Consider the following 24,135-nt stretch of genomic DNA (forward strand, 5'->3'; position numbering starts at 1 on the left):
ATCCAACTGGAATAATGTCTGCTGAGAAACTGGCTAACCCCAGTTGACAGTATCATAGAGCACAAACAACGTATTCATATCACGTACTGTTTACGTTCGGGACATATATAAACGCGTAATGCGTGTACCACATTCAGAATTCTAGAATGTGCTGTCCACACAGGAACTCCTATTGGTATATTGATGTGAAGAATACGAAAGCGTGATTCGTCCGAAGATGTGCTTTGTCATGAGAAAACTCAAATACGGTGGCTTGGAATACAAGGCACCCAAATATGAAAACAAAACCCTTGCCGAAGCCAAGACTAGAAGAAAAATGTTTTCCAAAGTGAGAAACGTAATTCCCATTTGTTGAAAGGGTTCAAAAATATGAAAACTGTAAGAAATCTGAACCCAACCTCAAGTCGCCTGGCGCTGTAGGTGGGATAAATAGAGTCTGAACTTTGATGACACCTTGTAGAAAGATGTGTACAGACGCAAATAGAGGCAAACGTCTTTGAAAATAAGTTTACCACACAGATACCTGCACTCTCAGTGCAGATCAACGCAGTTTTCCATCCCACCCCGTTTAACAGAATACGGGTAACTTGAAGGATGATGTTGGAAACTTCCGAGGTTTACAACCTATGCAAGCACACAAAATTTTGTAATACTGAGCTGCCTTAAGCGGCTTACTATTTCGTAACATGGTTGGTATAACCGATTGTAATGCTCAATTTCTTAAGAGGGCGGTCTGAACCCTCACCCCGTCAACCGCAGCTGCGGTACATAGATAATAGGTACATAGGTAACTATGGGTAAAAGAACGTTCCCTGATGTAACAGGTTGGACGTATTATGATCGGGCCAAGATCGTGTGCAAGTATTTCTTGAAAAATCGAAAAGCAAACTTCTCCGAAACCCATGAGATACCACCAGTATGAATGTGACGAACTGTCTTATGATCCGTTTTGGCAACGGAGAGAGCAGCGGAAAATGGTGGAGCCAGATACACGATGCTGAATGACCACATGAATGTGAGAGACTCCACCGCCACTGCCCTTGTGATCTGTTTTGTACACCTACTGAGCTTTTGTAATTGTGGCGAGATGCCATCATGTATACTTGAGGGTAACCCCCTTCTGTAGACTCACATATGAAACCCCTCTGGATTTAATGTCCAGTTTTCAGGATCCAAATCCTGACGGGTGAGATCATCTGTCTAACAGATGTCCACTCACGGAATGATCTCTTGACATTTTCACATAATGGCGTTCTGAGCCATTGAAGCTTTGAGTTACCTGCCGCATTGCCATGCGGCTTCTTGGTTCTCACTGGTTGTTGTGTATGCAACTGCCGTTGCCTTGTTTGACTGCTTAAGGGCAGCGTGAGCCAGGCATCAAAAAATTACATGAAACTCACGGTTATTCCTCTCCACGGAAATCTTTAGTAAAAGGCGAAAGATTTATTCGTTCTGCAGAGAAACCAGAGAATATCCCTGGTCAGACTGAAAGCGAATCATGTATTGCATTGTAAAATGAATGGAGTTCTAGGCATTTATCGACAGCAATCGGTCGTGTTTTAGAACCTTTGCGCTGATTTTAACTACAAATCCTGACCCTCTGCGACTGTCGTCCAGAGTATATGCACCCTTGTCCCTCTGTGGGAAACGAGAGTGAAGGGTGGCGAACTAAATTGAAAACACATCTTTATTCTTAATAGGTGAATACACCAATGTACCGCTAGTGTGCGTGTTTTGCACTAATTACTAGATGTACATTTGTTCTTGCTGGTGTAGTAGGTAAAAGTCTTTGATTTACCGTATTTATAATCTTACCTAGGAATTGGCATCGTTTAGACGGAATTAGATGCGATTGTTTGCGAATTTGATCTGCTACCGCAGTATACCTTAGTAGCGCAAGTTAGAGCAACTTTGTTGATACAGAGTTCTTATGTGAAATGAGCTATCATCCCAACATCACTTTGGTAAATACCCGAAGCGATAAGCAACGGTAGACATGAAATGGTTAATGGTTGTGGCGATTTGCAAACGCGAGAACCTGTGATGAAGAAACCGGACTGGTTAAATACGCATTGTGAAGATCAAAGGCAATTATGCAATTTTGTGGCTCCAATAAGCAAATACTAACCGCAGAAAATCCATCTTCTAACTGTAGTAAATGACTTGTTTTGCTTAAACAGAGGGGAATAAGTAACTCTGACTCTGTTGGCGTACTATTGCCTGGTTTATAACCAGCAAAGACTAAATGACAACCTGCCAAACCGTTCGACAGAGGCAGTTTTGTACTTTAAGCTGTAAATAGCTGAGACATATATGAGTTGAAGTCATGAAACCTCGCAAATGTAACATGTAAAGGCGCGCTTCCACAATTGTAAAAGAGGTCATCAAACCACTGGCTTGCTGACTGTAACCTCCTGTCGTTACAAGGCGTGACTGTTTCTTATAAAGGGATAAAACGCCGTTACAAGTATACTGTCGTTACAAGTATATCAAATTTAGGAGCAAACAAGCTCTGGCTTTGTAGCGCTTAACTAGCGACAATGAAAATAACCGGCGTTAGCAGAAGCTTTACAGATATACTCTGCAGCTTCTTTTAAAAGTGATCGGCATGGTTTCATACATAGATTCTAGTGACCCAAATGTATACTGGGTTTTTATAATGTTTGACAGAAACGCATCTACCAATGGCGGATCGCGTTCTTTTGGAAACGATTATGTATGGTTGTCCAAAACCCCGCACTATGTGAGAGCTGGACTAATGTCCCCTTCTCACTCGTAGTTATCGGTGTGAGATTTGACATAGAATCGTGCATTAAATTATAAGACCAGTGAAATAAACACTCTGGTACCCAAAGGGAAATTGGCCCTTTGGAAAGACTGTCTTTTGTTAGAGCTGGCGGAGTCATTCCGAGACTCCGATTACCATAGGTTTTTTAAAAGTATTTTTAGTCTGCACTAGAGCCTTATTCGCTATGTAGACAGACATCATAATAGGCAACAGACAGACACTTGCACGACTTAATGAAGTTATTTTATGGCATATATATATATATATAATAAGAATTTACTTACCGATAATTCTATTTCTCGGAGTCCGTAGTGGATGCTGGGGTTCCTGAAAGGACCATGGGGAATAGCGGCTCCGCAGGAGACAGGGCACAAAAAAAAGTAAAGCTTTACTAGGTCAGGTGGTGTGCACTGGCTCCTCCCCCTATGACCCTCCTCCAGACTCCAGTTAGGTACTGTGCCCGGACGAGCATACACAATAAGGGAGGCATTTTGAATCCCGGGTAAGACTCATACCAGCCACACCAATCACACCGTACAACTTGTGATCTAAACCCAGTTAACAGTATGACAACAGAAAGGGCCTCTTAAAGATGGCTCCTTAACAATAACCCGAATTAGTTAACAATAACTATGTACAAGTATTGCAGATAATCCGCACTTGGGATGGGCGCCCAGCATCCACTACGGACTCCGAGAAATAGAATTATCGGTAAGTAAATTCTTATTTTCTCTATCGTCCTAAGTGGATGCTGGGGTTCCTGAAAGGACCATGGGGATTATACCAAAGCTCCCAAACGGGCGGGAGAGTGCGGATGACTCTGCAGCACCGAATGAGAGAACTCCAGGTCCTCCTTTGCCAGGGTATCAAATTTGTAAAATTTTACAAACGTGTTCTCCCCCGACCACGTAGCTGCTCGGCAGAGTTGTAATGCCGAGACCCCTCGGGCAGCCGCCCAAGATGAGCCCACCTTCCTTGTGGAGTGGGCTTTTACAGTTTTAGGCTGTGGCAGGCCTGCCACAGAATGTGCAAGTTGAATTGTGTTACAAATCCAACGAGCAATCGACTGCTTAGAAGCAGGTGCGCCCAACTTGTTGGGTGCATACAATATAAAGAGCGAGTCAGATTTTCTGACTCCAGCCGTCCTTGCAATGTATATTTTTAAGGCTCTGACAACGTCCAACAACTTGGAGTCCTCCAAGTCGCTAGTGGCCGCAGGCACCACAATAGGTTGGTTCAGATGAAATGCTGATACCACTTTAGGGAGAAAATGCGGACGAGTCCGCAGTTCTGCCCTATCCGAATGGAAGATTAGATAAGGACTTTTATAAGATAAAGCCGCCAATTCAGATACTCTCCTGGCAGAGGCCAGGGCTAGTAACATAGTCACTTTCAATGTGAGATATTTCAAATCCACCTTTTTCAATGGTTCAAACCAATGGGATTTGAGGAAATCTAAAACTACATTTAGATCCCACGGTGCCACCGGAGGCACCACAGGAGGCTGTATATGCAGTACTCCCTTGACAAAAGTCTGGACCTCAGGGACAGAGGCCAATTCTTTTTGGAAGAATATTGACAGGGCCGAAATTTGAACCTTAATGGATCCCAATTTGAGACCCATAGATAATCCTGATTGCAGGAAATGTAGGAAACGACCCAGTTGGAATTCCTCCGTCGGAACCCTCCGATCCTCGCACCACGCTACATATTTTCGCCAAATGCGGTGATAATGTTTCACGGTGACTTCCTTCCGTGCCTTAATCAAGGTAGGAAAGACTTCTTCTGGAATGCCTTTCCCTTTTAGGATCTGGCGTTCAACCGCCATGCCGTCAAACGCAGCCGCGGTAAGTCTTGAAAAAGACAGGGACCCTGCTGTAGCAGGTCCCTTCTCAGAGGTAGAGGCCACGGTTCGTCCGTGAGCATCTCTTGAAGTTCCGGATACCAAGTCCTTCTCGGCCAATCCGGAACCACTAGTATTGTTCTTACTCTTCTTTGCCGTATGATCTTCAATACCTTTGGTATGAGCGGCAGAGGAGGAAACACATACACTGACTGGTACACCCAAGGAGTTACCAGTGCGTCCACAGCTATTGCCTGTGGATCTCTTGACCTGGCGCAATATTTGTCCAGTTTCTTGTTGAGGCGAGACGCCATCATGTCTACAATTGGTCTTTCCCAACGGTCTATTAACATGTTGAAGACTTCTGGATGTAGACCCCACTCTCCCGGATGAAGATCGTGTCTGCTGAGGAAGTCTGCTTCCCAGTTGTCCACGCCCGGGATGAACACTGCTGACAGTGCTATCACGTGATTCTCCGCCCAGCGAAGAATCTTGGCAGCTTCTGCCATTGCACTCCTGCTTCTTGTGCCGCCCTGCCTGTTTACATGGGCGACCGCCGTGATGTTGTCCGACTGAATCAACACCGGCTTTCCTTGCAGGAGAAGTTCCGCCTGGCTTAGAGCATTGTAGATTGCTCTTAGTTCCAGAATGTTTATGTGAAGAGACTTTTCCAGACTCGTCCATACTCCCTGGAAGTTTCTTCCTTGTGTGACTGCTCCCCAGCCTCTCAGGCTGGCGTCCGTGGTCACCAGGATCCAATCCTGAATGCCGAATCTGCGGCCTTCTAATAGGTGAGCCTTCTGCAACCACCACAGAAGTGACACCCTTGTCTTTGGTGACAGGGTTATTCGCAGGTGCATCTGCAGATGCGACCCTGACCATTTGTCCAACAGATCCCTTTGGAATATTCTTGCATGGAATCTGCCGAATGGAATTGCTTCGTAAGAAGCCACCATTTTTTTTTTGAAATTATCAACTTTTTATCAGGAGCAACCCACGCTTCATCACACACGTCATTTAATTCTTCTGATTCAGGAAAAACTGTTTGTAGTTTTTTTTCACCATACATAATACCCTGTTTTACGGTATCTGTAGTATCAGCTAAATGTAACGTCTCCTTCATTGCCAAAATCATATAACGTGTGGCCCTACTGGAAAATACGTTTGAATTTCTACCGTCGTCACTGGAATCAGTGCCCGTGTCTGGGTCTGTGTCGACCGACTGAGGCAAAGGGCGTTTTACAGCCCCTGACGGTGTTTGAGGCGCCTGGACAGGCATTAATTGATTGTCCGGCCGCCTCATGTCCTCAACTGACTGTTTAAGGGAAGATAAACCATCACGTAATTCCACAAATAAAGGCATCCATTCTGGTGTCGACCCCCTGGGGGGTGACATCTGCATATTTGGCAATTGCTCCGCCTCCACACCAATATCGTCCTCATACATGTCGACACCACGTACCGACACACACCGCAAACTCACAGGGAATGCTCTAATGAAGACAGGACCCACTAGCCCTTTTGGGGAGACAGAGGGAGAGTCTGCCAGCACACACCACAAAGCGCTATATATACAAGGGATATCCTTATATTAAGTGCTCCCTTGTAGCTGCTTTAATATATATATATATAGCCATTAATGTGCCCCCCCTCTCTGTTTTACCCTGTTTCTGTAGTGCAGTGCAGGGGAGAGACCTGGGAGCCGTTCTGACCAGCGGAGCTGTGACAGAAAATGGCGCCGTGTGCTGAGGAGATAGGCCCCGCCCCTTTTTCGGCGGGTTCTTCTCCCGCTATTTTTCCAGTCAGGCAGGGGTTAAATATCTCCATATAGCCCCTATGGGCTATATGTGAGGTATTTTTAGCCTTGTATAAGGTTTATATTTGCCTCTCAGAGCGCCCCCCCCCAGCGCTCTGCACCCTCAGTGACTGCCCAGTGAAGTGTGCTGAGAGGAAAATGGCGCACAGCTGCAGTGCTGTGCGCTACCTTATGAAGACTGAGGAGTCTTCAGCCGCCGGTTTCCGGACCTCTTCACGCTTCAGCATCTGCAAGGGGGTCGGCGGCGCGGCTCCGGGACCGGACTCCACGGCTGGGCCTGTGTTCGATCCCTCTGGAGCTAATGGTGTCCAGTAGCCAAGCAGCAAATCCACTCTGCATGCAGGTGAGTTTACTACTTTCCCCCTAAGTCCCACGTTGCAGTGATCCTGTTGCCAGCAGGACTCACTGTAAAGAAAAAAACCTAAACTAAACTTTCTCTAAGCAGCTCTTTAGGAGAGCCACCTAGATTGCACCCTTCTCGTTCGGGCACAAAATCTAACTGGAGTCTGGAGGAGGGTCATAGGGGGAGGAGCCAGTGCACACCACCTGACCTAGTAAAGCTTTACTTTTTTTTGTGCCCTGTCTCCTGCGGAGCCGCTATTCCCCATGGTCCTTTCAGGAACCCCAGCATCCACTTAGGACGATAGAGAAATATATGTTATTGCTGAACAGCATATTTATACGAAACTCATGGTTGTTTCTCTCTACGGAAATCTTTAGGAAACTAAAGTATTCTTTATGTGAAAAACAGTTCACATGGCATATGAAACCCGAACCAAATTCCTACTAACACCCCTGCGCCTTCTGGTGGCTTAGAAATGTAGGGCAGGAATGTTCTAGAATTATCCTGAACTAAAAATTCCCACTAACACCCCTGCGCCTCCTTGTGGAGTAAAGGTGTATGACCGGAATGTTCAGGAATTATAAGCTGAAAAAACAGCAATGATTAAAAATGGCCCTCTGCTTTCACTGAAAATCACAGTACAGGCAGTGTTAATATAGGCTTAATAGCCTTTTATACAGGTAATATATGCTTAATAGCGTATATGTTATTACAGGTCTATTATACAGTAAACACATACACTTAGTTAACTTCCAGTTACTATAAATCCAGCCTGCAGTATTATATTGCAGCCTTAACAGAAAACCTTAGGTTATGATAGCCCATTAACTGCTTAACAAACTGAAACAGCCTTTTTGTTAACCCATGCAGCCTTTCTATCTGCTTAACAAACTGAAACAGCCTTTTTGTTAACCCATGCAGCCTTTCTATATTGCTGCTATGGGCATTTACTCCCCCCTCACCCCCCCTGCAGCTGCGCTGCTTGTGAGGTAACTTCTACCCTATGTTACCTGCAGCGGACTGGAGCGGGTGCAGGGAGAGCGCAGAGTATAGTGGCGGGGAGCCGGCCGGAAGATCGTGCGGCGCGGATATGAGCGGCGTCGCTGGCTCTCTGCAGAGTAGCTGGCTCGGGCGGCGCTTTGTACAGCGGTGGCCGGGTACCAGCGTTAGGAGAGCGGCCGGCGTCTGTGATTGACGTGCGGCCGCTCGGAGCTGTGTTCCGGTATTAGCGATGGGAGAGCGGGCGCCGTCTCTCTTGGAGCTGTGTCCTCGCTGCATCAGTGCTGGGAGAGCGGCCGGCGTCTGTGATTGACGTGCGGCCGCTCGGAGCTGATCAGTGCTGGGAGAGCGGCCGGCGTCTGTGATTGACGTGCGGCCGCTCGGAGCTGTGTCCTCGCTGTATCAGTGCTGGGAGAGCGGCCGGCGTCTGTGATTGACGTGCGGCCGATCGGAGCTGATCAGTGCTGGGAGAGCGGCCGGCGTCTGTGATTGACGTGCGGCCGCTCGGAGCTGCGGCCGCTCTGCTGCTAGATAGTGGAGCGGGTGCAGGGAGATAATTCAGCGGGGCACGTGTATGAGCGGCGGCTGTAATCAGCTGTGGCCAACAGAAAATAAACACTTTCCCCACACTGCAGGGCGGCAGCGTGAGCTGACCGCCCTGACACCCCACCATACCTTGTGCTGCAAGCTCCGTCCAGCTTGTGACGGGGCTTCTGATGCTGGCTGTGACGGGCTTCTAAGCTCTGTCCAGCTTGTCAGATCATCATCTTGGCTGTGCTAATTCCTGGCTGTGACGGGGCTTCTTCTGTAAGCTCCGTGCAGCTTGCAGGAGACAGCTGCCTGTGGCTGTGAGGGTGCTCTTTGTGAGGACCGACACGCCCTGCGCTGCCTTGCAGCGCCTGTGGCTGTGAGGGTGCTCTTTGTGAGGACCGACACGCCATACGCTGCCTTGCAGCGGCACCATCCCGGACCCCTGTTTTCCAAGAAACTGGGGAAGGGAAGTGTAAAATAAAAAGTAAAATGAAAAATAAAATCTCAAATGTGGGCTCTTCCCACAAGCCTTGATGTTCGTGCTGTGAGCACCGAAAAAACACTGACAAAGTACACTGAGGTACTCGGGGATATGGAGGGGGGAGAGTCCTAAATTTGAATATTCAGTGCCTTTGTTCGGCTACGCCCGTCCATATCCCAAGAGTACTCCAGTGACCCCTAGTGGATGATAAAGAAATTGATAAGGCCGAAATTTGAACTTTAATGGACCCCAATTTTAGGCCCATAGACAATCCTGCTTGCAGGAAATGTAAGAATCGACCCAATTGAAATTCTTCCGTTGGAGCCTTCTTGGCCTCACACCACGCAACATATTTTCGCCAAATGCGGTGATAATGTTGTACAGTCACTTCCTTTCTAGCCTTAATCAAGGTAGGAATAACTTCCTCTGGAATGCCCTTTTCTTTTAGAATCCGGCGTTCAACAGCCATGCCGTCAAACGCAGACGCGGTAAGTCTTGGAACATACAAGGTCCCTGCTGAAGCAGATCCCTTCTTAGAGGTAGAGGCCACGGATCCTCCGTGAGCATCTCTTGAAGTTCCGGATACCAAGTTCTTCTTGGCCAGTCCGGAGCCACCAGTATTGTTCTTACTCCTCTTTTCCGTATAATTCTCAGTACCTTTGGTATGAGAGGCAGAGGAGGGAACACATACACTGACTGGTACACCCACGGTGTTACCAGAGCGTCCACAGCTATTGCCTGAGGGTCTCTTGACCTGGCGCAATATCTGTCCAATTTTTTGTTGAGGCGAGACGCCATCATGTCCACCTTTGGTTTTTCCCAACGGTTCACAATCATGTGGAAAACTTCTGGATGAAGTCCCCACTCTCCCGGGTGAAGGTCGAGTCTGCTGAGGAAGTCTGCTTCCCAGTTGTCCACTCCCGGAATGAACACTGCTGACAGTGCTATGATATGATTCTCCGCCCAGCGCAGAATCCTTGCAGCTTCTGTCATTGCACTTCTGCTTCTCGTGCCGCCTTGTCGGTTTACGTGGGCGACTGCCGTGATGTTGTCCGACTGGATCAACACCGGCTGACCCTGAAGCAGCGGTTTTGCTAGGCTTAGAGCATTGTAGATCGCTCTTAGCTCCAGTAAATTTATATGAAGGGACGTCTCCAGGTTTGACCACACGCCCTGGAAATTTCTTCCCTGTGTGACTGCTCCCCAGCCTCGTAGGCTGGCATCCGTAGTCACCAGAACCCAGTCCTGTATGCCGAATCTGCGGCCCACTAACAGATGGGTAGTCTGCAACCACCACAGGAGAGACAACCTTGTTCTTGGTGACAGTGTTATCCGCTGATGCATGTGCAGATGCGATCCGGACCATTTGTCCAGCAGATCCCACTGAAATGTCCGTGCATGGAATCGCTTCGTAAGAAGCCACCATCTTTCCCAGGACTCTTGTGCATTGATGTACTGACACAGTTCCTGGTTTTAGGAGGTTCCTGACAAGTTCGGATAACTCCCTTGCTTTCTCCTCCGGGAGAAACACCTTTTTCTGAACCGTGTCCAGAATCATTCCCAGGAACAGCAGACGTGTTGTCGGGGTCAATTGAGATTTTGGAAGATTCAGAATCCACCCGTGTTGCTGAAGCACTACTTGGGTTAGTGCTACACCGACTTCCAGCTGTTCTCTGGACTTTGCCCTTATCAGGAGATCGTCCAAGTAAGGGATAATTAATACGCCTTTTCTTCGTAGAAGAACCATCATTTCGGTCATTACCTTGGTAAAGACCCGAGGAGCCGTGGACAAACCAAACGGCAGCGTTTGAAACTGATAATGACAGTCTTGTATCACGAACCTGAGATACCCTTGGTGTGAGGGGTAAATTGGGACATGCAGATAAGCATCTTTTATGTCCAGGGACACCATGAAGTCCCCTTCTTCCAGATTCGCTATCACTGCTCTGAGTGACTCCATCTTGAACTTGAATTTTTGTATGTACAGGTTCAAGGATTTCAGGTTTAGAATAGGCCTTACCGAACCGTCCGGTTTCGGTACCACAAATAGTGTGGAATAATACCCCTTTCCCTGTTGTAGGAGGGGTACCTTGACTATCACCTGCTGAGAATACAGCTTGTGAATGGCTTCCAAAACCGACGTCCTTTCTGAGGGAGACGTTGGTAAAGCAGACTTTAGGAACCGGTGAGGGGGAGACCTTTTCGAATTCCAACATGTAACCCTGAGATATTATCTGCAGGACCCACGGGTCCACTTGTGAGTGAGCCCACTGATTGCTGAAAATCTTGAGTCGACCCCCCACCGTTCCTGAGTCCGCTTGTAAAGCCCCAGCGTCATACTGAGGGCTTTGCAGAACCCGGGGCGGGCTTCTGTTCCTGGGCAGGGGCTGCTTGCTGCCCTCTCTTACCCTTTCCTCTGCCTCGCGGCAGATAAGACTGTCCTTTTGGTCGCTTTTTATAGGAGCGAAAGGACTGCGGCTGAAAAGACGGTGTCTTTTTCTGTTGGGAGGGGGTCTGAGGTAAAAAAGTGGATTTGCCGGCAGTTGCCGTGGCCACCAGGTCCGAAAGACCGACCCCAAACAATTCCTCTCCTTTATATGGCAATACTTCCATATGTCTTTTGGAATCCGCATCACCTGACCACTGTCGCGTCCATAAACTTCTTCTGGCAGATATGGACATCGCGCTTACTCTTGATGCTAGAGTACAAACATCCCTCTGAGCATCTCGCATATAAAGAAAAGCATCCTTTAATTGCTCTAGAGTCAATAAAATACTGTCCCTATCCAGGGTATCAATATTTTCAGTCAGAGAATCCAACCACACTACCCCAGCACTGCACATCCAGGCTGAGGCTATTGCCGGTCGCAGTATAACACCAGTATGTGTGTATATACTCTTCAGTGTAGTTTCCAGCCTCCTATCTGCTGGATCCTTGAGGGCGGCCGTATCAGGAGACGGCAACGCCACTTGCTTTGATAAACGTGTGAGCGCCTTATCCACCCTAGGGGGTGTTTCCCAGCGCGCCCTAACCTCTGGTGGGAAAGGGTATAATGCCAATAACTTCTTTGAAATTAGCAATTTTCTATCGGGGGTAACCCACGCTTCATCACACACGTCATTCAATTCCTCCGATTCTGGAAAAGCTACAGGTAGTTTTTTCACCCCCCACATAATACCCCTTTTTGAGGTACCAGCAGTATCAGAGATCTGCAAAGCCTCCTTCATTGCCGTGATCATATAACGTGTGGCCCTATTGGAAAATACGTTTGTTTCTTCACCGTCGACACTAGATTCATCTGTGTCGGTACCCGTGTCGACTGACTGAGGTAAGGGACGTTTTACAGCCCCTGACGGTGTCTGAGACGGCTGAACCGGTACTAACTGGTTTGCCGGGCGTCTCATTTCGTCAACTGACTTTTGTAATGTGCTGACATTATCACGTAATTCCATAACTAAAGCCATCCATTCCGGTGTCGACTCCCTAGGGGGTGACATTACCATTACCGGCAATTGCTCTGCCTCCACACCAACATCGTCCTCATACATGTCGACACACACATACCGACACACAGCAGCCACACAGGGAATGCTCTATCGAAGACAGGACCCTCTTAGCCCTTTGGGGAGACAGAGGGAGAGTTTGCCAGCACACACCAAAAGCGCTATAATTGTATATAAACAACCCTAGAAGGTGTTGTTTTTTATATATGCGCTCTTAATATATATCAATATCGCCAAATTATGCCCCCCTTCTCTTTGTTACCCTGTTTCTGTAGTGCAGTGCAGGGGAGAGTCCTGGGAGCCTTCCTCACCAGCGGAGCTGAGCAGGAAAATGGCGCTGAGTGCTGAGGAGAATAAGCTCCGCCCCTTTTTCGGCGGGCTTTCCTCCCGGTTTTTTAAGAAACTGGCCTGGGTTAAATACATACATATAGCCTTAATGGCTATATGTGATGTATTTATTTTGCCACCAAAGGTATTTTATATTGCTGCCCAGGGCGCCCCCAGCAGCGCCCTGCACCCTCCGTGACTGAATCAGTGAGCCGTGTAGCAACAATGGCGCACAGCTGCAGTGCTGTGCGCTACCTTCATGAAGACTGAGGAGTCTTCTGCCGCCTGCTTTCCGGACCTCCGTCTTCAGCGTCTGTAAGGGGGATCGGCGGCGCGGCTCCGGGACGAACCCCAGGATGACCTGTGTTCCGACTCCCTCTGGAGCTAAGTGTCCAGTAGCCTAAGACTCCAATCCATCCTGCACGCAGGTGAGTTGGAAATCTCTCCCCTAAGTCCCTCGATGCAGTGATCCTGTTGCCAGCAGGATTCACTGAGATTTTAAACCTAAAAAAAAACTTTCTAAACAGCTCTTTAAGAGAGCCACCTAGATTGCACCCTTCTCGGACGGGCACAAAAACCTAACTGAGGCTTGGAGGAGGGTCATAGGGGGAGGAGCCAGTACGCACCATGTGATCCTAAAAGCTTTATTTAGATGTGCCCTGTCTCCTGCGGAGCCCGCTATTCCCCATGGTCCTGACGGAGTCCCAGCATCCACTAGGACGTTAGAGAAAAGGGGGCTGAATATGCAACACTCCCTTAACAAACGTCTGAACCTCAGGCAGTGAAGCCAGTTCTTTTTGAAAGAAAATGGATAGGACCGAAATCTGGACCTTTATGGATCCCAATTTTAGGCCCATAGTCACCCGACTGTAGGAAGTGCAGGAATCGACCCAGCTGGAATTCCTCTGTAGGGGCCGTCCTGGCCTCACACCAAGCAACATATTTTCGCCATATATGGTGATAATGCTTTGCGGTCACGTCCTTCCTAGCCTTTATCAGCGTAGAAATAAATTCATCCGAAATGCCTTTTTCCGCTAGGATCCGGCATTCAACCGCCATGCCGTCAAACGCAGCCGCGGTAAGTCTTGGAACAGACAGGGCCCTTGTTGCAGCAGGTCCTGTCTGAGAGGCAGAGGCCATGGGTCCTCTGTGCGCATTTCTTGCAGTTCCGGGTACCAAGTCCTTCTTGGCCAATCCGGAACAATGAGTATTGTTCTTATTCCTCTCTTTCTTACTATTCTCAGTACCTTGGGAATGAGAGGAAGAGGAGGAAACACATATAAAGACTGGTACACCCACAGTGTCACTAGGGCGTCCACAGCTATCGCCTGAGGGTCCCTTGACCTGGCGCAATATCTTTTTAGCTTTTGGTTGAGGCGGGACGCCATCATGTCCACCTGTGGCAGTTCCCATCGCTTTGCAATCTGTGTGAAGACTTCTTGATGAAGTCCCCACTCTCCCGGGTGGAGGTCGTGTCTGCTGAGGAAGTCTGCTTCCCAGCTGTCCACTCCCGGAATGAACACTGCTGACAGTGCTTGCACGTGATTCTCCGCCCACCGAAGAATCTTTGTGGCTTCCGCCATTGCCATCCTGCTTCTTGTGCCGCCCTGGCGGTTTACATGGGCGACCGCCGTGATGTTGTCTGACTGAATCAGCACTGGCCGGTTTCGAAGCAGGGGCTCTGCTTGACTCAGGGCGTTGTAAATGGCCCTTAGTTACAGTATATTTATGTGTAGAGAAGTCTCCAGACTTGACCACAGCCCTTGGAAGTTTCTTCCCTGAGTGACTGCCCCCCATCCTCGGAGGCTTGCATCCGTGGTCACCAGGACCCAGTCCTGTATGCCGAACCTGCGGCCCTCGAGAAGGTGAGCACTCTGCAGCCACCACAGAAGAGACACCCTGGCCCTTGGGGACAGGGTGATCAGCCGATGCATCTGAAGATGCGATCCGGACCACTTGTCCAACAGATCCCACAGAAAGATCCTAGCATGGAACCTGCCGAAGGGAATGGCTTCGTAAGAAGCCACCATCTTTCCCAGGACTCGCGTGCAGTGATGCACCGATACCTGTTTTGGTTTCAGGAGGTCCCTGACCAGAGACGCTAATTCCTGGGCCTTCTTCACCGGGAGAAACACCTTCTTCTGTTCTGTGTCCAGAATCATGCCCAGGAAAAGCAGACGCGTCGTAGGAATCAGCTGCGACTTAGGAACATTCAGAATCCAGCCGTGCTGTTGCAACACTTCCTGAGAGAGTGCTACACTGATCAACAACTGCTCTCTGGACCTCGCCTTTATGAGGAGATCGTCCAAGTACGGGATAACTATAACTCCCTTCTTCCGAAGGAGTATCATCATTTCGGCCATTACCTTGGTAAACATCCTCGGTGCCGTGGACAGGCCAAACGGCAACGTCTGGAACTCGTAATGACAGTCCTGTACCACAGACCTGAGGTACTCCTGGTGAAGTGGGTAAATGGGGACATGCAAGTAAGCATCCTTGATGTCCAGCAACACCATAAAATCCCCCTCTTCCAGGCTTGCAATAACCGCTCTGAGTGATTCCATTTTGAACTTGAATTTCTTATATATAAGTGTTCAAGGATTTTAAATTCAGAATGGGTCTCACCGAACCGTCCAGTTTCGGTACCACAAACATTGTGGAATAGTAACCCCTTCCCTGTTGAAGGAGGGGGACCCTGATAATCACTTGCTGGAGGTACAGCTTGTGAATTGCCGCCAGTACTACCTCCCTTTCCATGGGGGAAGCTGGAAAGGCTGATTTGAGGTAACGGCGGGGGGTAGTCGCTTCGAATTCCAGCTTGTATCCCTGAAATACAATTTGTACAGCCCAGAGATCCACCTGTGAGCGAACCCACTGGTTGCTGAAGTTTCGGAGACGCGCCCCCACCGCACCTGGCTCCGCCTGTGGAGCCCCAACGTCATGCGGTGGACTTCGTGGAAGCAGGGGAGGGCTTTTGTTCCTGGGAACTGGCTGCATGGTGCAGCTTCTTACCTCTACCCCTGCCTCTGGCAAGAAACGATGCGCCCCTGACCCTCTTGCCTTTCTGAGAACGAAAGGACTGCATTTGATAATACGGTGCTTTCTTAGGCTGTGAGGAAACCTGAGGCAAGAAAGTCGACTTTCCAGCTGTCGCTGTGGACACGAGGTCCGATAGACCGTCCTCAAACAATTCCTTACCCTTATAAGGCAAAACCTCCATGTGATTTTTAGAATCAGCATCTCCTGTCCATTGCCGAGTCCATAAGACCCTCCTGGCAGAAATGGACATAGCATTAATTCTAGAGCCCAGCAGGCAAATGTCCCTCTGAGCATCCCGCATATATAAGACGACGTCTTTTATATGGCCCAGGGTTAGCAAAACAGTATCCCTGTCGAGGGAAACTATGTCGTCTGACAGAGTATCTGTCCATGCTGCTACAGCACTACACATCCAGGCTGAAGCAATAGCAGGTCTCAGTAGAGTACCAGAGTGTGTATACACAGACTTCAGGATAGCTTCCTGCTTTCTATCCGCAGGCTCCTTTAGGGCGGCCGTATCCTGAGACGGCAGGGCCACCTTTTTAGATAAGCGTGTCAGCGCCTTGTCCACCCTAGGGGATGTTTCCCACCGTAACCTGTCCGTTGGCGGGAAAGGGTACGCCATCAGTAACCGCTTAGAAATCACTAGTTTCTTATCAGGGGAACTCCACGCTTCTTCACAATTCATTTAATTCATCAGATGGGGGAAAAGTCACTGGCTGCTTTTTCGCCCCAAACATATAAACCCTCTTGGTATTAACAGGGTTAATCTAAGAAATGTGTAATACATCTTTCATTGCAATAATCATGTATCGGATGGCCTTGGTCACTTTAGACTGTAAATGTGCCTCATCATCGTCGACACTGGAGTCGGACTCTGTATCGACATCTGTGTCAACCATCTGAGATAGAGGGCGTTTATGAGCCCCTGACGGTTTCTGAGTCGCCTGGGCAGGCGCGGGCTGAGACCCCAGCTGTCCCAATGCTGCAGCGTCATTAAACCTTTTATGTAAGGAGCTTACATTGTCATTTAAGACCTTCCACATATCCATCCAATCAGGTGTCGGCCCCGACGGGGGCAACCCCACACTTATCTGCCCTTGCTCCGCCTCCACGTAAACCTCCTCATCAAACATGTCGACACAGCCGTACCGACACACCGCGCACACACAGGGAATGCTCAGACTGAGGACAGGACCCCACAAAGTCCTTTGGGAAGACAGAGAGAGAGTATGCCAGCACACACCACAGCGCTATATAACACAGGGATTTTCACTTATAATAAGTGATTACCCAATAGCTGCCTTATATGTTTTATATGTGCCTAAATTTATGTGCCCCCCCTCTCTTTTTTACCCTTCTTGTACCTGGATACTACAGGGGAGAGCCTGGGGAGCTGCTTCCAGCGGAGCTGTGAAGAGAAAATGGCGCTGGTGTGCTGAGGAAGAAGGCCCCGCCCCCTCAGTGGCAGGCTTCTGTCCCGCTTTCTGTGTAAAAAAATGGCGGGGTTTTTTACATATATACAGTGTCAGACTGTATATATGTATTTTTATTGCCAAAAGGTACTTCAATTGCTGCCCAGGGCACCCCCCCCCCCCCCCCCAGCGCCCTGCACCCTACAGTGACCGGAGAGTGTAAGTGTGCTGGGAGCAATGGCGCACAGCTGCGGTGCTGTGCGCTACCTTAAATGAAGACAGGAGTCGTCTTCAAGCTTCTGTTCTTCTGGCTCTGCGAGGGGGACTGCGGCGCGGCTCCGGGAACGGACGATCGAAGACAGGTGCCTGTGTTCGAACTCTCTGGAGCTAATGGTGTCCAGTAGCCTAAGAAGCACAAGCTAGCTGCAAGCAGGTAGGTTTGCTTCTCTCCCCTTAGTCCCACGTAGCAGTGAGTCTGTTGCCAGCAGAAGCTCACTGAAAATAAAAATAAGAATTTACTTACCGATAATTCTATTTCTTGTAGTCCGTAGTGGATGCTGGGAACTCCGCAAGGACCATGGGGAATAGCGGCTCCGCAGGAGACTGGGCACAAAAGTAAAAGCTTTAGGACTACCTGGTGTGCACTGGCTCCTCCCCCTATGACCCTCCTCCAAGCCTCAGTTAGGATACTGTGCCCGGACGAGCGTACACAATAAGGAAAGATTTTGAATCCCGGGTAAGACTCATACCAGCCACACCAATCACACTGTACAACCTGTGATCTGAACCCAGTTAACAGCATGATAACAGAGGAGCCTCTGAAAAGATGGCTCACAACAATAATAACCCGATTTTTGTAACAATAACTATGTACAAGTATTGCAGACAATCCGCACTTGGGATGGGCGCCCAACATCCACTACGGACTACGAGAAATAGAATTATCGGTAAGTAAATTCTTATTTTCTCTGACGTCCTAGTGGATGCTGGGAACTCCGTAAGGACCATCGGGATTACACCAAAGCTCCCAAACGGGCGGGAGAGTGCGGATGACTCTGCAGCACCGAATGAGAGAACTCAAGGTCCTCCTCAGCCAGGGTATCAAATTTGTAGAATTTAGCAAACGTGTTTGCCCCTGACCAAGTAGCTGCTCGGCAAAGTTGTAAAGCCGAGACCCCTCGGGCAGCCGCCCAAGATGAGCCCACCTTCCTTGTGGAATGGGCTTTTACAGATTTTGGCTGTGGCAGGCTTGCCACAGAATGTGCAAGCTGAATTGTACTACAAATCCAACGAGCAATAGTTTGCTTAGAAGCAGGAGCACCCAGCTTGTTGGGTGCATACAGGATAAACAGCGAGTCAGATTTCCTGACTCCAGCCGTCCTGGAAACATATTTTCAGGGCCCTGACTACGTCCAGCAACTTGGAGTCCCTAGTAGCCGCAGGTACCACAATAGGCTGGTTCAAGTGAAACGCTGAAACCACCTTAGGGAGAAATTGAGGACGAGTCCTCAATTATGCCCTGTCCGTATGAAAAATTAGGTAAGGGCTTTTATAGGATAAAGCCGCCAATTCTGAGACACGCCGGGCTGAAGCCAGGGCTAACAGCATTACCACTTTCCAAGTGAGATATTTTAAGTCCACAGTGGTGAGTGGTTCAAACCAATGTGATTTTAGGAACCCCAAAACTACATTGAGATCCCAAGGTGCCACTGGAAGCACAAAAGGAGGCTGTATATGCAGTACCCCCTTGACAAACGTCTGAACTTCAGGAACTGAAGCCAGTTCTTTCTGGAAGAAAATCGACAGGGCCGAAATTTGAACCTTAATGGACCCTAATTTTAGGCCCATAGACAGTCCTGTTTGCAGGAAATGCAGGAAACGACCCAGTTGAAATTCCTCTGTAGGGGCCTTCCTGGCCTCGCACCACGCAACATATTTACGCCAAATACGGTGATAATGCTGTACGGTTACATCCTTCCTGGCTTTGATCAGGGTAGGGATGACTTCATCCGGAATGCCTTTTTCCTTCAGGATCCGGCGTTCAACCGCCATGCCGTCAAACGCAGCCGCGGTAAGTCTTGGAACAGACAGGGTCCCTACTGGAGCAGGTCCTTTCTTAGAGGTAGAGGCCACGGGTCCTCTGTGAGCATCTCTTGAAGTTCCGGGTACCAAGTCCTTCTTGGCCAATCCGGAGCCACGAGTATAGTCCTTACTCCTCTCCTTCTTATGATTCTCAGTACCTTGGGTATGAGAGGCAGAGGAGGGAACACATACACTGACTGGTACACCCACGGCGTTACCAGAGCGTCCACAGCTATTGCCTGAGGGTCCCTTGACCTGGCGCAATACCTGTCTAGTTTTTTGTTGAGGCGGGACGCCATCATGTCCACCTTTGGTTTTTCCCAACGGTTCACAATCATGTGGAAGACTTCCGGATGAAGTCCCCACTCCCCCGGGTGGAGGTCGTGTCTGCTGAGGAAGTCTGCTTCCCAGTTGTCCACTCCCGGAATGAACACTGCTGACAGTGCTATCACATGATTTTCCACCCAGCGGAGAATCCTTGCAACTTCTGTCATTGCCCTCCTGCTTCTCGTGCCGCCCTGTCTGTTTACGTGGGCGACTGCCGTGATGTTGTCTGACTGGATCAGCACCGGCTGACCTTGAAGCACAGGTCTTGCTAAGCTTAGAGCATTGTAGATGGCCCTTAGCTCCAGGATATTTATGTGAAGTAATGTCTCCAGGCTTGACCACAAGCCCTGGAAATTTCTTCCCTGTGTGAGTGCTCCCCAGCCTCTCAGGCTGGCATCCGTGGTCACCAGGACCCAGTCCTGAATGCCGAATCTGCGGCCCTCTAGAAGATGAGCACTCTGCAACCACCACAGGAGAGACACCCTTGTCCTTGGTGACAAGATTATCCACTGATGCATTTGAAGATGCGACCCGGACCATTTGTCTAGCAGATCCCACTGGAAGGTTCTTGCGTGGAATCTGCCGAATGGGATTGCTTCGTAAGAAGCCACCATCTTTCCCAGGACCCTTGTGCATTGATGCACTGAGACTTGGCCTGGTTTTAGGAGATTTCTGACTAGTTCGGATAACTTCCTGGCTTTCTCCTCCGGGAGAAACACCTTTTTCTGGACTGTGTCCAGGATCATCCCTAGGAATGGAAGTCGTGTCGTCGGGATCAGCTGCGATTTTGGAATATTGAGAATCCAACCTTGCTGGCGCAGCACTATCTGAGATAGTGCTACCCCGACTTCCAACTGTTCAATGGATCTTGCCCTTATCAGGAGATCGTCCAAGTAAGGGATAACTAAAACTCCCTTCCTTCGAAGGAGTATCATCATTTCGGCCATTACCTTGGTAAAGACCCTGGGTGCCGTGGACAATCCAAACGGCAGCGTCTGAAACTGATAGTGACAGTTCTGTACCACAAACCTGAGGTACCCTTGGTGAGAAGGGTAAATTGGGACATGTAGGTAAGCATCTTTGATGTCCAGAGACACCATATAGTCCCCTTCTTCCAGGTTTGCAATCACTGCTCTGAGTGACTCCATCTTGAATTTGAACCTTTGTATGTAAGTGTTCAAGGATTTTAGGTTTAAAATTGGTCTCACCGAGCCGTCCGGCTTCGGTACCACAAATAGTGTGGAATAGTACCCCTTTCCCTGTTGTAGGAGGGGTACCTTGATTATCACCTGCTGGGAATACAGCTTGTGAATGGCTTCCAATACTGCCTCCCTGTCTGAGGGAGACGTCGGTAAAGCAGACTTTAGAAAACGGCGAGGGGGAGACGTCTCGAATTCCAATTTGTACCCGAGATACCACTTGAAGGATCCAGGGGTCTACTTGCGAGTGGGCCCACTGCGCACTGAACTTCTTGAGACGGGCCCCCACGTGCCCGAGTCCGCTTGTAAAGCCCCAGCGTCATGCTGAGGACTTTGCGGAGGCGGGAGAGGGCTTTTGTTCCTGGGAACTGGCTGTTTGTTGCAGCCTTTTCCCTCTCCCTCTGCCACGGGGCAGAAATGAGGCGCCTTTTGCCCGCTTGCCCTTATGGGGCCGAAAGGACTGCGCCTGATAATACGGCGTCTTCTTAGGTTGAGAAGCTACCTGGGGTAAAAACGTGGATTTTCCAGCAGTTGCCGTGGCTACCAGGTCTGATAGATCTACCCCAAATAACTCCTCCTCCTTATAAGGCAATACTTCCATGTTCCTTTTAGAATCCGCATCGCCTGACCACTGCCGCGTCCATAAACCTCTTCTTGCAGAAATGGACAGCGCGCTAACTCTTGATGCCAGTCGGCAAATATCCCTCTGTGCATCACGCATATATAGAAATGCATCCTTCAAATGCTCTATAGTCAGTAATATACTGTCCCTATCTAGGGTATCAATATTTTCAGTCAGGGAATCCGACCACGCCAGGCCCGCACTGCACATCCAGGCTGAGGCGATTGCTGGTCGCAGTATAACACCCGTGTGAGAGTATATACATTTTAGGATATTCTCCAGCTTTCTATCGGCAGGTTCCTTTAGGGCGGCCGTATCAGGAGAGGGTAGTGCTACCTGTTTAGACACGCGTGTGAGCGCTTTATCCACCCTAGGGGGTGTTTCCCAACGTGCCCTATCCTCTGGCGGGAAAGGGTACGATGCCAATAACCTTTTAGGAATTATCAGTTTTTTATCGGGGGAAACCCACGCCTCATCACACACTTCATTTAATTCCTCGGATACAGGAAAAACTACAGGCAGTTTTTTCTCACCAAACATAATACCCTTTTTAGTGGTACTTGTATTATCAGAGATATGCAATACATTTTTAATTGCTTTAATCATGTAACGTGTGGCCCTAGTGGAAGTCACGTATGTCTCCTCATCATCGACACTGGAGTCAGTATCCGTGTCTGCCATTTAAGGTAACGGGCGTTTTAAAGCCCCTGATGGCGTTTGAGACCCCTGGACAGGCACAAGCTGAGTAGCCGGCTGTCTCATGTCGTCAACTGTCTGTCGTAAAGAGCTGACACCGTCACGCAATTCCTTCCATAAGCTCATCCACTCAGGTGTCGACTCCCTAGGGGGTGACAACTGTATAATAGGCAATTGCTCCGCCTCCATCTCATTTTCCTCCTCAAACATGTCGACACAATCGTACCGACACACCGCACACACACAGGGAATGCTCTGATAGAGGACAGGACCCCACTAGCCCTTTGGGGAGACAGAGGGAGAGTATGCCAGCACACACCAGAGCGCTATATATAGACAGGAATACCACTATAAAATGTGCTTTTCCCTTTATAGCTGCTGTTAGTATCAAAACTGCGCCAAATTAGTGCCCCCCTCTCTTTTTTACCCTTTTCTGTAGTGCAGGACTGCAGGGGAGAGTCAGGGAGACGTCCTTCCAGCGGAGCTGTGATGGAAAATGGCGCCTGTGTGCTGAGGAGATAGGCTCCGCCCCCTTCTCGGCGGCCTTTTCTCCCGCTTTTTTGGTGAGTTCTGGCAGGGGTTAAAATACATCCATATAGCCCTGGGGGTTATATGTGGTGTATTTATGCCAGCCAAGGTGTTTTACATTGCTGCTCAGGGCGCCCCCCCCTAGCGCCCTGCACCCTCAGTGACCGGAGTGTGAAGTGTGCCTGAGTAACAATGGCGCACAGCTGCAGTGCTGTGCGCTACCTTGTTGAAGACTGATGTCTTCTGCCGCCGATTTTTCCGGACCTCTTCTTGCTTCTGGCTCTGTAAGGGGGCCGGCGGCGCGGCTCTGGGACCGAGCTCCGAGGCTGGGCCTGTGTTCGGTCCCTCTGAAGCTAATGGTGTCCAGTAGCCTAAGAAGCCCAATCCACTCTGCACTCAGGTGAGTTCGCTTCTTCTCCCCTTAGTCCCTCGATGCAGTGAGCCTGTTGCCAGCAGGTCTCACTGAAAATAAAAAACCTAAACTTAAACTTTCACTAAGAAGCTTAGGAGAGCCCCTAGTGTGCACCCTTCTCGGCCGGGCACAAAAATCTAACAGGCTTGGAGGAGTGTCATAGGGGGAGGAGCCAGTGCACACCAGGTAGTCCTAAAGCTTTTACTTTTGTGCCCAGTCTCCTGCGGAGCCACTATTCCCCATGGTCCTTACGGAGTTCCCAGCATCCACTAGGACGTCAGAGAAAAACCTAATAAATACTTTTACTAGTAAGCTCAGGAGAGCCCACTAGGAGCACCCAGCTCTGGCCGGGCACAAATTCTAACTGAGGTCTGGAGGAGGGGCATAGAGGGAGGAGCCAGTGCACACCAGATAGTACCTAATCTTTTCTTTAGAGTGCCCAGTCTCCTGCGGAGCCCGTCTATTCCCCATGGTCCTTACGGAGTTCCCAGCATCCACTAGGACGTCAGAGAAAGGGTTGTTTCTAATTTACGGTCAGCTGGATCTTTTAAAGAGGCTGAACCAGGGGCAAGCAAAACTATTTTCTAAGACAGCCGAGAAACTGAGGTGTCTCCCATTTGAGCTTGTTTTCCTCAGGGAAAGTGTACGCTACACGTATCCTTCTGGGAAGGGTAAATTTCTTCTCAGGGTTAGCCCAGGATTCTTCAAAGAACGCATTCAAATCCTTTGAAGGAGAAAAATTCACAAACTGCTTTTTATTTCATTTAAAATAATCCTTTTTCTCTGGGACCAGTGTTTCAGGAATCTCCAACACTTCCTTTATAGCAACTATCATACATTGTATGCTTTTGGCTAATTTGGGGGCCTACCCCTCAAATCCCCAGTGTCGATGTCAGAGTCGGAATCTGTGTCTGTGTCCCCTTGCATAAATTGCGCCAGAGACCTTTTCTGGGAACTGGATGGGACCCAAGTGGATGACATGGAGGGATCAGTAAACCGTGCATCCTCCACAGACTGCCTCCAATATTTAGTCTGTTGTTCAGACTCAGAATTTCTTTGCAAGCATTGACATTCTTTTGCAACATTCTCACCCACTCCGGCTCCTTCTGAGAGGGAAAGGCCACCACATTACAGTCTTGTGCATCTAAAATGGGTTCTTCCTGGGAAGAACCCTCCCCAATGT

General features: G+C 49.1%; 1 protein-coding gene and 1 pseudogene across 1 annotated transcript in view; both read right to left on the bottom strand.

Annotated features, from left to right (window-relative positions):
- LOC134933848 (uncharacterized) overlaps window positions 1-24,135 on the bottom strand; it is a 316,847-nt gene that overhangs the window by 38,142 nt on the left and 254,570 nt on the right. The window lies entirely within an intron of this gene.
- On the bottom strand, window positions 1,363-1,472 carry LOC134938690 (U5 spliceosomal RNA; annotated as a pseudogene).

This window comes from Pseudophryne corroboree, chromosome 6 (genome assembly GCF_028390025.1).
Source record: "Pseudophryne corroboree isolate aPseCor3 chromosome 6, aPseCor3.hap2, whole genome shotgun sequence".
NCBI classification, from domain to species: Eukaryota; Metazoa; Chordata; class Amphibia; order Anura; family Myobatrachidae; genus Pseudophryne; species Pseudophryne corroboree.